Source organism: Pelobates fuscus, chromosome 6 (genome assembly GCF_036172605.1).
Source record: "Pelobates fuscus isolate aPelFus1 chromosome 6, aPelFus1.pri, whole genome shotgun sequence".
NCBI classification, from domain to species: domain Eukaryota; kingdom Metazoa; phylum Chordata; class Amphibia; order Anura; family Pelobatidae; genus Pelobates; species Pelobates fuscus.
The window spans coordinates 92,749,679-92,764,745 of record NC_086322.1 but is presented as its reverse complement, the minus strand read 5'-3'; the positions used below and the strand labels follow the sequence as shown (position 1 = coordinate 92,764,745).

General features: G+C 40.8%; 1 protein-coding gene across 1 annotated transcript in view; it reads right to left on the bottom strand.

Annotated features, from left to right (window-relative positions):
* Positions 1-431, bottom strand: part of TRMT9B (tRNA methyltransferase 9B (putative)) — a 36,135-nt gene extending 35,704 nt beyond the window's left edge. The window contains exon 1 of the mRNA XM_063458043.1: positions 69-431. The gene's annotated coding sequence lies outside the window, so the exon portion shown is untranslated. The remainder of the gene's footprint in view (positions 1-68) is intronic.
* Between the last annotated feature and the right edge of the window lie 14,636 nt (positions 432-15,067).

Here is a 15,067-nt window from a genome sequence, read left to right as displayed (position 1 = left end):
TGGAATTCCTTTCTAAATTCAGCAGCAACAGCTCCCAAAGAGGATTTATATAGCTCTTATTTATTTACCTGCAGCCGGTGCCAGCCTGGCTCCTGTGTCTCACTGCCAATGTGTAGCATGCTGACCATGGATGTTCAAGCTGAACTGATTGACACTTGCTCCATCCTCCTCCTCTTGCAGCTGATCAGCATCCTTGACATGCATCTCAGTATCTCTTAATCCTGCTTTCCTTCTTATGGTGCTGTGAGAGAGCCCCAGAGCTGTGACAAAGCAAGTGCCCAGTGAATGGATAGTTACCTTGTTGAGGGGTCACAGGCGTGTAGGACTGGGCTGCCAGCAAGCCTGGGTTGGAAGTGTCTGCGATCCAGATGTGGGAGGACGCCGAGTGCCACTGCCAGTCCCAGAGGCATCATCAGCCGAGGCAGTTAGAGTGAGGCATTAGCTGCCAGTGACTGGGAAGGGGGTGGGGGGACTGCTGCTGCTATTGCTGCTGCTCATGTGACCTTGCTTCTCTTTTCCTGCCTCTCGCTCACATAATGGGCTTTTGTGAGACGCCTTTCAATGGGAATCGGTTTAGCATGTCCACCTGTAGTATGCAAATGGTCGTAGGCAAAAGTAGAAAAAAAAAAAAAAAAAACAGCTATACTGAGCTATGCCACGTTTATCAGGGCAGTGTGTACGAGAGAGGAGACCTGAATGTATAGCTGTCCTATAATATGACAACCATGAATTGAAGCATAAGGTGAGTAGAACAGAGTTTGATGGAAGCAAGCTCCTGAGACACACCACAGAGACATTCTGCACAGGTACTGCCCAAATAAAGTGTCTGCAAGGTTATAACAGGGAGACTAGCAGCTGTGTTCTATGGAATGGCAAATGGAATGAAGAGAACCCCGAGGTATAATACATTGATGTTTGCCACAATGTTCAGTGGCCAGATTTACAGAGTGAGAGGAACTGGTCCTGTACCTGTGCTCTGTGTGTCAAGTCCCTCTGCATAATTGGTACTATAACTTGCTAGGGGTTTCATTGACACCTTTGTATCTGGGTCAGTAGAAGTCACTGTCCACTAGCTTCTTCTGAGCAGAAACCAAGGCAGGGCAGACAATATTTGGTCAAGTACATTTAAATTATTATTTTTTTACACATGAAATGCAGAGATCGCAGTGTGTAAGTTCTGCATGACAGAGCATCACAGAAATAAGTGGATACATAACAACATAACAAAGGCGTACTCTGCCGTGACTTAACTGCCACCAAGGACACCGGTATGTGTAATGAATGTCATGAGCACTATCTCATTTCACCCTTCAGTTACTGCAAATACCTAATGCCTGGGGTAAGAAACCTTCTGCACTCTTGACCAGTGTACAACATCTCCACTGGTGATTTGCCAGCTCTAAGAGCATTATGGAAGATGTAGTCCACAACATCTGGAGTGCCGTAGGTTGCCTACCCATGCATTGGGCAAAGTTCCAGTACGAGGCCCAACAATTCCTTCATCTCATTATCATAATCTCTTTATCGCCCTTTGGCCTGTTGTGCCAAAAAAGATCTAAGTTCTGGTAGTCCAGTGGTGCAGCTGCTGTGTGGAAGTTCCTTTTCAAGCCGAAAGGCCAGGTCCCAGAATCCCTCTGTGCCGTTATGGAGGTGGAGATAGATAGAGAGGAGAGTGTTATGACACAATATCTCTACTCACTCTTTTTCTAATCCCCCTCTACACAAAACCACAAACGGTAGAGACTGGCCTTGTGTTTGTTCATGTACCCAGCCTGCAACCTCTGGTCCTTACAAACACGGGAGGAGGCTCCTGATTAAAGTGCACAAACAAATAAACTAGAGGATATCGGACTGGAATTTTGTGAAGATCCACCAGGCTGTCCCTCACTCTGCCATTCTGCACACTGGCACTGGTGTAGCCCGAAGCTTGAGCATGACCTTAGGCAGTCACCTATTTGCCCCTTCTACCTTCAGGGACATCTTGCATAATACATACTAGTCTGTCAGCCTGGTTGGCAACCTATGCTGCAGTTAGGGGTGTATTCTGGTTTTGAGCTGCCCTAGGCATGACAAAACTCAGCCCCCCCACCCCCTTCTAAATCTCACTTCCTTTTAAAAATCAACACACTCTTTGCCTGACAGACACATGCCTTCACTGATGCATACACTGACATACACTCACTGACAGATACACAGTCATTGTCACACACACTGTTTAACCAACACACACTTTCACTGAAACATACATACACACTCACATTTACCGACAGACACACATCCACTGACAGACAAACTAACTGACACATGCATTCAGTGACAGATACACATGCACACTCACTGACAGACACATACACACTAACTGACAGACACACATTTACTGACAGATACACATACACACTCACTGGCAAGATAAATACACACTCACTCAGTGTCAGACACAAACACTGTAACACACATATACTCACTGACAGACACACACTGACAAACACACATACACACTCACTGACAGACACATATACAGTTAGTGTCAGACATACACATTCGCTAACAGACATACACATTGACTGACAGATACACACTCTCAGTGACAAACACGCATACACACACATCCAGACATGCACATTCACTAACAGACATGCACACTCTCACTGACACACACTCTTTGACAGACACACACTTAATAACATACACACACACACACACACACTCTGACTAACAGACACACACACACACACATAAACACACTAGCCAACAGACACCCACTAACAAACACACACACTCTTACTGACACAGACACACTAACACACTCACTAACAGAGACACATACTAACACACTCACTAACAGACATACACACTCTCACTGATACACTCTTTGACAGACACAGATATAATAACACACTCACCAACAGACACAGATAAACTAACACACTCACCAACAGACACACACACACACACACACTAACAATTTCTTTATTTTTTTTTATTTCAATCCACCCAGCCTCCATACATTTGCTGGAGTGCTGGAGTAGATTCTTCATTTCCCTGTGGTCCAGTGGGGCTGGCTGCTGCTTGGCGGGCAGACGACAAGGGAGCTCTGATCTCCCTGCTCAGCTCCATCGCGCGCCTCTCAGTGATGCCGGGGCCGGAGTGACTTCATTTTCCAGCTCCGGTATCACTGCGGTCAGGGGACAGTGCTCCCTCACGCGCCCACCTTGAACATTAGGTAATGCCAGCCTCTGGGGGGGAGCCCCCCAAGACAAGAGGCTGGTAAGGTATTTGCTGTGTTTGGCAAATGCCTTGTCAGCCTTGCAGTATACACCGCTGGCTGCAGTGTTCTGTAAAAATATCACAGTGGCCACTTTAAGCCTGGAGAACATTGAGATTGTGGGCCAACAGTCAATTCACTAGTTATCACTCAACCATACTGTGTAAATAAACATCAGGCCAGTCCATGCAATGGTGGCTAGCACGGCTGGCAAATGCTACAGCAATATAGGGGACAGGGGGCCAAGGTAAATTATGCCTCTGGAGTAATCCAAGGCTAAAAAGCCCACATACTGGGCTTCAGCTCCAAATGCCCCTCTACAACATAAAAATTTTATAGCAAGCCATATTCGGTACTATTTAAGATTAAATCTGTCCAGGTACCTGAATTTTTTGTTCTTGTTCTTCCCTCCACAACATTGCCTCTACTGTTGCATTAGTGTATGTAGCCCTTATTAGCATAAGTAAGTCAGAAAAGTTTTTTTTGTTTTTGTTTTTATTTTTATGATTTGCTTGTTTTATTCTTTCATTAACTTAGGATATCTATACAATGGGGACAATCCAGTCATATCAATACTCATATCAGTGTATTGAGATATATTAATCATAATATTGTTATTTTTATAAGGTCCTAAAAAATGATGTATATCTAATACACATATAAAAATATGTTTTGAATATAATATCCGCAGCATTCGATTCTCAGAACACATTTTACTCAGTCTGGAGAAGATGAAGTGGTGTGGATGACAATAGTATTCCTTTATTTCAGTAATAATTTGCTTCGGGGAAAATTTTGAACATTTTTCTTCAGAATCCATAAATAAATGCATTATGCACGTGCATCCTACACCCATGTACATAACACACACAAGTACATAAGCATTCACAAACATTACATATTTAACTATGAGAGTTGTGTATTCTTGAGTAAGTGTTAAATCATATAGGAAGGAGGATGCATGCAATTTACCATGAGTAGGAGAGGGAAAAAAATACTATGTCCAGTTTTTATATACTCCAAGATTATCTTACATATATTTGATTATATGTTTACAGTTGAAAGCAACGTTCAGCTATTGTAATTATGTGTTGATTTGTTTGAAAATGTGTGTCCATTTAATATATGTATTTCTATGTCTCCTATGTCCATTGGTTTAAATATGTCTTGTTTTACATTTTTATATATATATATATATATATATATTATATATATATATATATATATATATATATATAGTCAATACAATGGTAAACAAAAATCTGCACACCAGTCAAGCCATAAGACTTGCTTTTCCTACAGAAATCCCAAATCTGCAGTGATGTTACTACCGCAAAATTATTATTATTATTATTATTGCAATTTATATAGCGCCAACAGATTCCGTAGCGCTTTACAATATTATGAGAGGGGGGATTTAACTATAAATAGGACAATTACAAATAAACTTACAGGAACAATAGGTTGAAGAGGACCCTGCTCGATCGAGCTTACATTCTATAGGCAAAAGGATTCTGGGTGGGCATATGCAAATTATTTTAACAAAGAATCACATTTTTGCCTCATTCCATTTTAAATATGGGTTCCTTTGAGTCTGTGTTTGCTGTATACAACAGCTTTGTCACTCATGGACAGCTGTTTCATTGTTAATGCACATCATCAGCATAAGGTTGGTTACTGGCTGGCTAGTGAGGCTTGGCAGTATTCACCTTGTTGAATAACCCAGTCAGTTTTTATCCGACACATTTCACAGTTTAGTGATGATACCCCAACATGAACTATGGAATTCTCCTGTTCAGTGCTCTTTAATCATTTCCATCTTACCTTTAGAAACCTCTTCAAACTCATATCAGAAGCAATTATATTTATAACTGAACCTTTTGCCCGGAGCCCTAGTACAATGATTTATTTGCCTGTGTAGAGAGAAGCAGTAGTACCAGTGCACCTATTTGTCCAGAAATGAAGCTAGCGACAGCTATTACCTTGAATACTTGCTGTATCTCATAACGTGTATTACAATTCCATTTTTTGTAAATTGTTTTGGTACTTTCTGATCAATGAATAAAAGACAATATTCATGGATGTGTGTATTCTATATGAATAAAAGATGAATGAACCGAAAGGTAGAACTGATGAATCAATGCAATCTATATTAATGATTTTAAGGATATGAATAATAGTCACGAATGATAAAAATATATCACTGACACAAATAGCAATGAAATGTGGTGACGAAATTCTGTAACAGATAGAACTAAATATATTTGAAAAGCAGTTTGTGTTAGTGTAGGAGGTGCAAACTCCCTAATTAGTGAAATGCTGTAAAAAACAAATGAGTTAAGACTGTGAATGCTACTTATTGGCCTGACTAAGAGAAGAGAACAAACAAAGCCAGAAAGGGAATAGATAGATCGAAACACTTCACCTTCAAGCTTTGAAAATATTGGAGCAACCCCATCTACACTAGTAGAAATTGAATAGAATAAAACATAACATATAATATTCCCCGCTAGGGAACCGACCGGGAACCGCAAAGTTTTCATGCCAAAAATAGTTCCAGGGCATTTGCGGCCACGTCCCCCTGAAGTTTGTTCGCGGTTTTGGTCTATGCGAATGGCCGCCAGTGAGCTGCCTGACCTTACGTCGGTTGGTACCTGAGTTAGTCGAGTAGCCCACCCATAAACAAACACTTGACCTAGTGGCTTCTGGTGTCTGGCTCTGTCCTGTATGCACCAAGTTGCTGAGTGGGTGTCCATCTCCCCGATCTCCCTTGTGCTTCCCAGCATGGCGTTGTAGGTACTTGGTGGGCAGAGGCCAGTGGTGCTCTGCCCCGTAGCCAGCGTTACAGCTTGGTAGTACAATGGGTCGTCCAGCCCCAAAAACACATGGGCCGGTAGGGCAGAGGCCAGCTGCGCTTGGCCCTGATGCCAGCTTCGCTGCTGGGATGGCCTGCGGGTATTCAGGCCCTGGACAGAGGCCAGCTGCACTCTGCCCAGATGCCGGCGCTTCTGCTGGGGGGACCTGGGGACAGTCCGGTGCTGTAATAAGGGGACGGGTAGGGCAGAGGCCAGCTGCGCTCTTCCCTGATGCCAGCTCTTTTGTTGGGATGGGGTCAGCGGGTATTCCCGTCTCCTCCACTACCCCCAGGACCCAGTTGGGCAGCTGCTGCTGAGAGGAGGAATCGTCCGCTACCTCCGTCTGCCGCTGGGGAGGGGAACCGATTATCCCCTCTCCCTGTATGTTATGCTGCCGCTGAGGAGTAGGACCGACTGTCCTCCCTCCTGATACTTCCAGCTGCAGGTGGGGATCTGGGCCGGCTGCCCAGCATCCCTGAAGGGCCGGTGGAGAGACCTCGGTCCCATCTCAACTGGCCAGTTAGGGTTCCCCCCAGGACCAGTCTATGAGGTCCCCCTGTAATTGAGGAGAGGGGCCAGCTGTCTTTCCTTCCAGTATCTCCGGCTGCCACTGGGGAGAGAGACCAGTTGTCTCCTCTCCCTGTAAGGTAAGCTCCTGCTGGGGAGTCAGACCGACTGTCTTGACTCCTGGTAACGCTGCCTGGGGCTTGGTAGTGAGACCGACTATCTCCACTCCCAGGGATGTTTGGGGCTGCTGGGATGAGGCACCGACAATCTCCTCTTCCTGTGACGCTGCCTGGCACTGGGGAGAGAAGATTATACATTCCGCTCCCTGCTGCTGGGGAGTGAGACTGACCGTCTTCACTCCCAATAACTCTGTCTGCCGCTGGGGAGAAGGTCTTCTCTCCCTGGAATAAGCACTGCCTCTGGGAAGTGAGACCGACTGTCCCAACTCCCAGTAACTCCTGCTGCTGTTGGAGAGTGGGACCAGTCACCTTTACCTCCTCGGTAAGGTCTATTAAATCCCCAGCCTCCACGGCCCGCTGCTGCACAGAGTTGAACAGTTGCTTGTACTCCTTTTCCAGTCCCCACTCAGGGAGGGCTAGGTAGAACAGATCGGCTTGCAGGCTTGTCGCTTCAGCGAGATCCAGGATGTCTTGCCTAAGTACCTGGATGTCCCAGTATCGTAGCAACGCATTACTTCCAAACTCAGTCTCCCCCTGAAAAGCCTCCCACATAGCCCTGATCTGGGTGACCAAAATATCCAAAAATCACCAAATCAGTTCAGGGGTTCAGGAATGTCATAGAAGTCTTATTTTTTGGGCAAAACTGAAAAAAAATCCAATCCCCAGAAAAGTTGCAGAGTCTGTTAAAAAATATGGAAACCCCCTTTTACTGTCCCGATTGCCCTTCAAAACCGGGACTGTGTATTGGAACTTGTTTTAAGCTCTACCACACCGAATATACCTTTTAATATAGCTTTTTATAATACTTGTTCCTCATTTTTTACTTTGTGTGTTTTGAAAGCAGCAAATATTAGTTATTCACTATCCTTCCCCCAAATGTCCAGTTAGATTATTTTTGCAAGAGTTAGTTTAGAGATTGCTGCTAAAGATGCATTTGATACCTGCACAAAAGTTAAAAAGTGTTCTGGCAGTAACTTTTAACCGGCTGACCAAAATCTTAAAGCAATGTGTGCATAAAAAACGGAATTCAAATATTACCACCACACTTTCTCTGAATTTTGGGGGCAAAATGGTTGGGGAAAAGAAGACAAAACACCCCATCTTCTATAACCTTGCATGTCTACCTTATATAAATATATACTTTCAAACCATAAATTCAACTTGGGGGATGTAAAAATGCACCACACTCAGCATGTGCCTAGCAAAGCAAGCAAGCTATATTCAGCCAAAATGCGCAAGTCCAAAATTTGTTACTGTAAAATCGTGGCAAACCAATGCATGGGGGGCATAGGTGAACTCAGGGGACTTTGCAGAAAACACACTGGGGTGTTTTCTGGCAGTACCATAAAACCAACTGGCTAAAATCAAAAAGCAGAATTAAAAAATTACCACCGTTCACTTTCTCTGAAATTTTCTTAGCACAATGGTTGGGGGAAGGAAGTTAAAATACCCCATATACAATACCCTGGCATGTCGACTTTATAAAAAATATATACTTTCATGATGGTAACATCACAATACTCCCCGGAGTATAATCATTAGCTCTTATAAAAGCTGTTCCTGCTGCGCTCCCTGGACTAGGAGAGGTCTACTCACTGGAAGCTGGATCCTGGTCTTGGGTCCAGAGTGGGGGGAGGACAGCGAGACCCCAACCAAGCTGTGGCAGTTTGTGGAGTTTACGGTGGTTTTGGTGTTCCAGTGCAGTGCTTATGGTGCTCGCAGGTACTAGGAAGGAGCGATTGGCGGAGGCACCCAGTCGGGGTGCCAGGCGGTCCGTCACAACCTCAAACAACATAATTGGCTGTTACTATGTGGAGGTTTACGGTGGTTATGGAGTCTGGTGCGGTGCTTATGGTACTCAAGGATTACTAAGAAGCAGCGATTGATGGTGTCAGGCGGTCCGTCACAATGAGTAAAAGATTTTTCAAGTAAAAGTAAAAAAAAAAAAAAAAATTTTATATATGTTTCCCCATATTTTATTATTTTTTTAAAGTAAATTATATGACATGATAAAGAAAGTCCTTCTTGCCTTGAAAAATACAATATATAATTTGTATGGGAACAGTAAATGAGAGAGAGGAAAATACAGGTAAACACAAACACCACAAAAGTGTTAAAACAGCCCTGGTCCTTAACGTACAACATGGCAAAAACAGTCCGGTCCTTAAGGGGTTAAAGAGAGTGCTCCTAATCTTAGCTCATTACCTGTATAAAAGACACCTGTCCACAGCAGCAATCAATCAATCAGATTCCAAACTCTCCACCATGGCCAAGAGCAAAGGGCTGTCCAAGGATGTCAGGGACAAGATTGTAGACCTACACAAGGCTGAAATGGGCTACAAGACCATCGCCAAGCAGCTTGGTGAGAAGGTGACAACAGTTGGTGCGATTATTCTCAAATGGAAGAAACACAAAATAACTGTCAGGCTCCCTCGGTCTGGTGCTCCATGCAAGATCTCACCTCGTGGAGTTTCAATGATCATGAGAACGGTGAGGGATCAGACCAGAACTACACGGGAGGATCTTGTTAATGATCTCAAGGCAGCTGGTACCATAGTCACCAAGAAAACACTTGGTAACACACCATGCTGTGAAGGACAAAAATACGGCAGCGCCACAAGGTCCCCCTGCTCAAGAAAGCACATGTACAGGCCGGTCTAAAGTTTGCCAATGAACATCTGAATGATTCAGAGGAGAACTGGGTGAAAGTGTTGTGGTCAGATGAGGCCAAAATCAAGCTCTTTGGTATCAACTCAACTCGCCGTGTTTGGAGGAGGAGCACCATTCCCATTGTCAAACATGGAGGTGGAAACATCATGCATTGGGGGTGTTTTTTGCTAAGGGGACAGGACAACTGCACTGCATCAAAGGGACAATGGACGGGGCCATGTACCATCAAATCTTGGGTGAGAACCTCCTTCCCTCAGCCAGAGCATTGAAAATGGGTCGTGGATGTGTATTCCAGCATTAAAATGACCCAAAGTACACAGCCAAGGCAACAAAGGAATGGCTCAAGAAGAAGGACATTAATGTCCTGGAGTGGCCTAGCCAGTCTCCAGACCTTAATCCCATAGAAAATCTATGGAGGGAGCTGAAGGTTCGAGTTGCCAAACATCAACCTCAAAACCTTAAAGGAACACTATAGTCACCTAAATAACTTTAGCTAAATAAAGCAGTTTTAGTGTATAGATCATTCCCCTGCAATTTCACTGCTCAATTCACTGTCATTTAGGAGTTAAATCACTTTGTTTCTGTTTATGCAGCCCTAGCCACACCTCCCCTGGCTATGATTGACAGACAACCACAAAAACACAAAACTTCGGGATACGGCTGAGAATAAGTCTAAAAGGAACATAAAGATATATACAAAATAGTGAAGTACAGTTAACACACTATTTTTGCGCTGTACATGAATGCACTCACAGAATTGTGTAGAATATATCGCTCATATTATCGTCTTATATTTTACATTGATGGTGATTATTCACCTTTTATCAATAAAAGCACCTTTTTTCCTACCATTGCCCGCTTGAAGTCCTGAGCATTATTAAGAAACTTCCATCGGGGGAGGCACCCTATGAGCGATATATATTATACACAATTCTGTGAGTGCATTCATGTACAGCGCAAAAATAGTGTGTTTACTGTACTTCACTATTTTGTATATATCTTTATGTTCCTTTTAGACTTATTCTCAGCCGTATCCCGAAGTTTTGTGTTTTTGTGGTTGTCTATATATGAAAAGGTCGTCTTCTTTGGGTAACGATCTTGGGAGGCTGCATTATAACTTTCAAGTTAAGTATTTGTATACGTTCCACTATGGTTACTACTCATAGTAGTGTTGATATTGTATTGTATTATGATTGACAGAGCCTGCATGAAAAAAAAAAACTGGTTTCACTTTCAAACAGATGTAATTTACCTTAAATAATTGTATCTCAATCTCTAAATTAAACTTTAATCACATACAGGAGGCTCTTACAGGGACTAGCAAGCTATTAACATAGCAGGGGATAAGAAAATCTTAATTAAACAGAACTTGCAATAAAGAAAGCCTAAATAGGGCTCTCTTTACAGGAAGTGTTTATGGAAGGCTGTGCAAGTCACATGCAGGGAGGTGTGACTAGGGATTATAAACAAAGGGATTTAACTCCTAAATGGCAGAGGATTGAGCAGTGAGGCTGCAGGGGCATGTTCTATACACCAAAATTGCTTCATTAAGCTAAAGTTGTTCAGGTGACTATAGTGTACAAGAAACACCTGATCTCTGTGATTGCCAACATGCAAATCAATGTATAACTTTTTTGACATGCGTATTTCTGGATTTTTTGTTGTTGTTGTTATTCTGTCTCTCACTGTTAAAATACACCTACCATTGAAATTATAGACTGATCATTTCTTTGTCAGTGGGCAAACGTTCAAAATCAGCAAGGGATCAAATACTTTTTTCCCTCACTGTACTTTGCCTTTATTATACTTGAATTTAAATACAGTAAAAACAATTGTCATGATAATATCCCTTTTCATATCATAAGTATTAACAAAATATAGTGAAGCGTGAAATGAAGTAATATCTGCCATTGTAGGCAAGTAATATCACAAAATGGCATATTTGCAAATATAAAAAAGGAGAGAGGGCGGTGGTTGCGCACACAGTAAATGATATCCTTAGTCTTAAGTGTAGACCCTTAGGTTAATATTTAGAGCCTTTCTGAGTTGGCTCTAAACTTTTAAAGCAGTATGATGAATCTGGTGCTGGTAATGCAGTATGGGTCCCTTGGGAAAAACGCCAACCGCCTCCTTTGTATAGAAATCAGGAACCAGGATCACCAAGTAAGTAAAAGGTAAATACTTTAATTTAATACATAAAATATATATATAAAGCACAACGCGTTTCGACCTAGTCCAATAGGTCTTCCTCAGGTGCATAACACAAATGGACTAACAGCTTTCTTATATACCCTGCCTAACACATACAATTACTGATAAACATTGGCAGCTGTGAAGTCCATCCTTAAAATCCATATAAGGAGTGTTTCCGGCGAGAATTCTAGTACTTATGCCTCCTCCAAGATGGCCGCCGTCTGTTGATGTCTATAGGAGTGCGTGCGACCTTCCCAAGATGGCCGCGCGTCATTACCAAGGGGATATGTGTGTTCCTTTCCGGTTTCGCTTTCCTCCGGTCACGTGATGCAGCTTCCAGCCCCGTGATGCCGGAGAGGGGCGTGGATAAGCGATTACACATACGGGCAAATCATAAATAAGGAGGATAGAAAAACCCTATCACTCCAAGTCCATGTTTTGAGTCCATATCACATAGAAATTAAGAGAGAGAAAGAGTAATATCAGGTAGAGGTATCATATAACAGTGTTATTAAAAAGAATGAATGTAATACATCATCATGATTGAAATAAATATGATAAGAGCATTTAAATAAGTAAAATTAATATAAAAACCTACATATCAAATTAGATTATAATAGATTAATAATATCACACACACAAGGGGAAATTTATAAAATTGAGCTCATTCCAAAATCAATATTTAAGCCCTTTGGGCATAATGTTTGTAGCTCAAATATCCAGTTAGACTCTTTTCTATTTAGATTCATAGCACTATTGCCACCTCTCCAATGATTTTCTATTTTATGGATTGCTGTAAATTGCAGATCATTGGGGTTAGAGTTATGTTTTTCTAAAAAGTGACTAGATACACTATGATTTAAAAACCCAATTTTTATATTCCGGATGTGTTCATAAATCCTAGTTTTTAGCGGTCTTGAGGTTTTTCCTACATACTGTAGGCCGCATGTACATTGCAGCAAATAAATTACGTTGGTAGACTCACATGAAATAAAAGAATTAATGTTAAAAAAAAATTTGGTTATATTAGAGATAAAATCAACTTTCTTTTTATTGGTTATATGAGTATTTCTGCAAGCATAACAGTTACCGCAGTGGTAAAAACCTTTTTGCGTTTCTGACCACTTGGTTAAAAAGTTAGAGTTCTTATTTTCTTTATCTACATAGTTAGAGGTTAAAATTTGCTTAAAATTTCTTGCCCCCCTAAAAATGAACTTGGGTTTATCCCCTAAAAATTCTCTCATTTCATGTTCCTGTTGTAGGATGTGCCAATTTTTGTTTACAATCCTTTTTAAAGTGCCCACGTTGCTGCAATAATTAAAAATAAGAGGGATTTGTTTATTCAATTCTTTTTTATCTTTGTTCTTATAATTCAAAAGTTGTGGTCTGTCTAAATCTCCAATATTGTTAATATCCTGTTGGAGATCTTTTTCACAGTATCCTTTTTGTACAAATTGTTTTTTTAAAAATAAAGATTGAGAATTAAAATCCTTTTTGTCTGTGCAATTTCTTCTCATACGTAGGAACTGGCCCTTTGGAATATTTTTAATCCATGGATCATAATGACAACTACTTGTTTCGATAAAACTGTTTACATCCACTTGTTTGAAGAAAGTGCGTGTTTTACATTTTTCATCAGAGATAAAAATGTTCAAATCTAAAAAATTGCTAGTGTAGGGGCTAACATTTTTAGTCAATTTTATTCCCCAAGTGTTCGAATTAAGATATTTAAAAAAAGAATTAAAATCTGCCTCAGTGCCCTTCCAAATGATAAAAATGTCATCAATATAGCGTCTGTATAGGGCCAAGTTTGCCCCCGAGCCATGCTCCTGAAAAATAAATAGATGTTCCCAATAAGACATAAAAAGGTTGGCATAGCTAGGGGCAAACTTGGTCCCCATAGCAGTACCCTTAATCTGAAGGTAAAAGTCGCCATCAAACCAAAAAAAATTGTTTTCTAAAATCATCTGAATACCTTTAGTAATAAAATCAATTTGGGTACTTGAAAATTCCTTGGATTGATCTAAAAAGAAAGTAGTTGCCTCAATACCTTTAGAATGCTCGATAATAGTGTATAAACTTGTGACATCACACGTGATTAGTAAGTAATTTTCTTCCCATTTTAATTTGTCTAAAATCTTTAAAAGGTTCATTGAATCTTGTAAATGTGAGGGGCACCTTTTTACTAGTGGTTGTAAGTAATAGTCGATAAATTGGGATAGTGGGGACAGAAGAGAATCTATCCCCGACACTATGGGTCTTCCTGGGGGGTTTACCAAGTCTTTATGTATTTTGGGCAGTATATAAAGGACCGGTATTTTGGGATGTTGTACTTGGAGGAACGAAAGTTCATTTTTGTCTAGTACATTATTTTCCATCCCAGTTTTAAGAAAACTCTCATATTTTATTTTAATGTCAGTTGTCGGGTTTTTCTCCAATTTTGTGTAAGTAGTATCATCTAGGAGTTGACGTTTGATCTCATCAAGGTATGCCTTTTTTTCCAAAATAACCACCCCTCCCCCTTTATCAGCGGGTTTAATTACAATAGTGGAATTTTGTTTTAAGTCTTTAAGGGTTAACTTTTCTTTAAGTGATAGGTTTTGTTCATACTTAGATAGAGGTTTAATATTATATATTTCATCTAGGCAAGCCCTTTCAAATACTTTCATACTATTTGATTTCAGATATTGTGGATTAAAAGAAGATTTTTTTCTTAAAATTAGTGTGTTTAATATTATTTTCTACTAATTCTGTATTTACAATTTCTTCGTTTTGAGGTGTATCAATTTTATCTTTATTAAAAAAAAATTTTAGGCACAATTTTCTGGTGAATCTATTAACATCAATAAATGCTTCAAATTTGTTTACGGAACAACTTGGGGCATATTTAAAACCCTTTCTTAAAACTTTCTCTTTTGTCGGTGATAAAAGTGTATTAGATAAATTAAAAATTCTTATTTCATTATCGTCACTTTTTTCCTCTCTTGATTTATCTCTCCCTCCTCTGGTTCCTCTTCTGACATTCTGTATCTTTTTGTGGGAGTTCCATGGTACTCTTCTCTCCTCATCCATCTTGGTTCTAAAAAAACTTCCTCTCCTTTGTCACTCCTTAATTGCTCAAATCTGTTTTTTAAGGGGATTTGGAAAGATCTATCATCATTGTGTCTTGTCCTAAATCTCTGGTCCTCTCTTCTTGGTTTAGGCGAGATATGTACAGTTTTCCTGTCAAACTGTTTAGGTCTAGTCTGTCTATCCTTAACTGGGCTCATCTTATTAGGTGAATTCCTTCTATCTTTATGGTATTTATTTGGGATACTTTCTTTCCTTTTCCAGACCGGAGTTTTGGGTACCTCTTGCCGTACGGAATTGGCATTTACATGATTTCCATATCTGTTTTC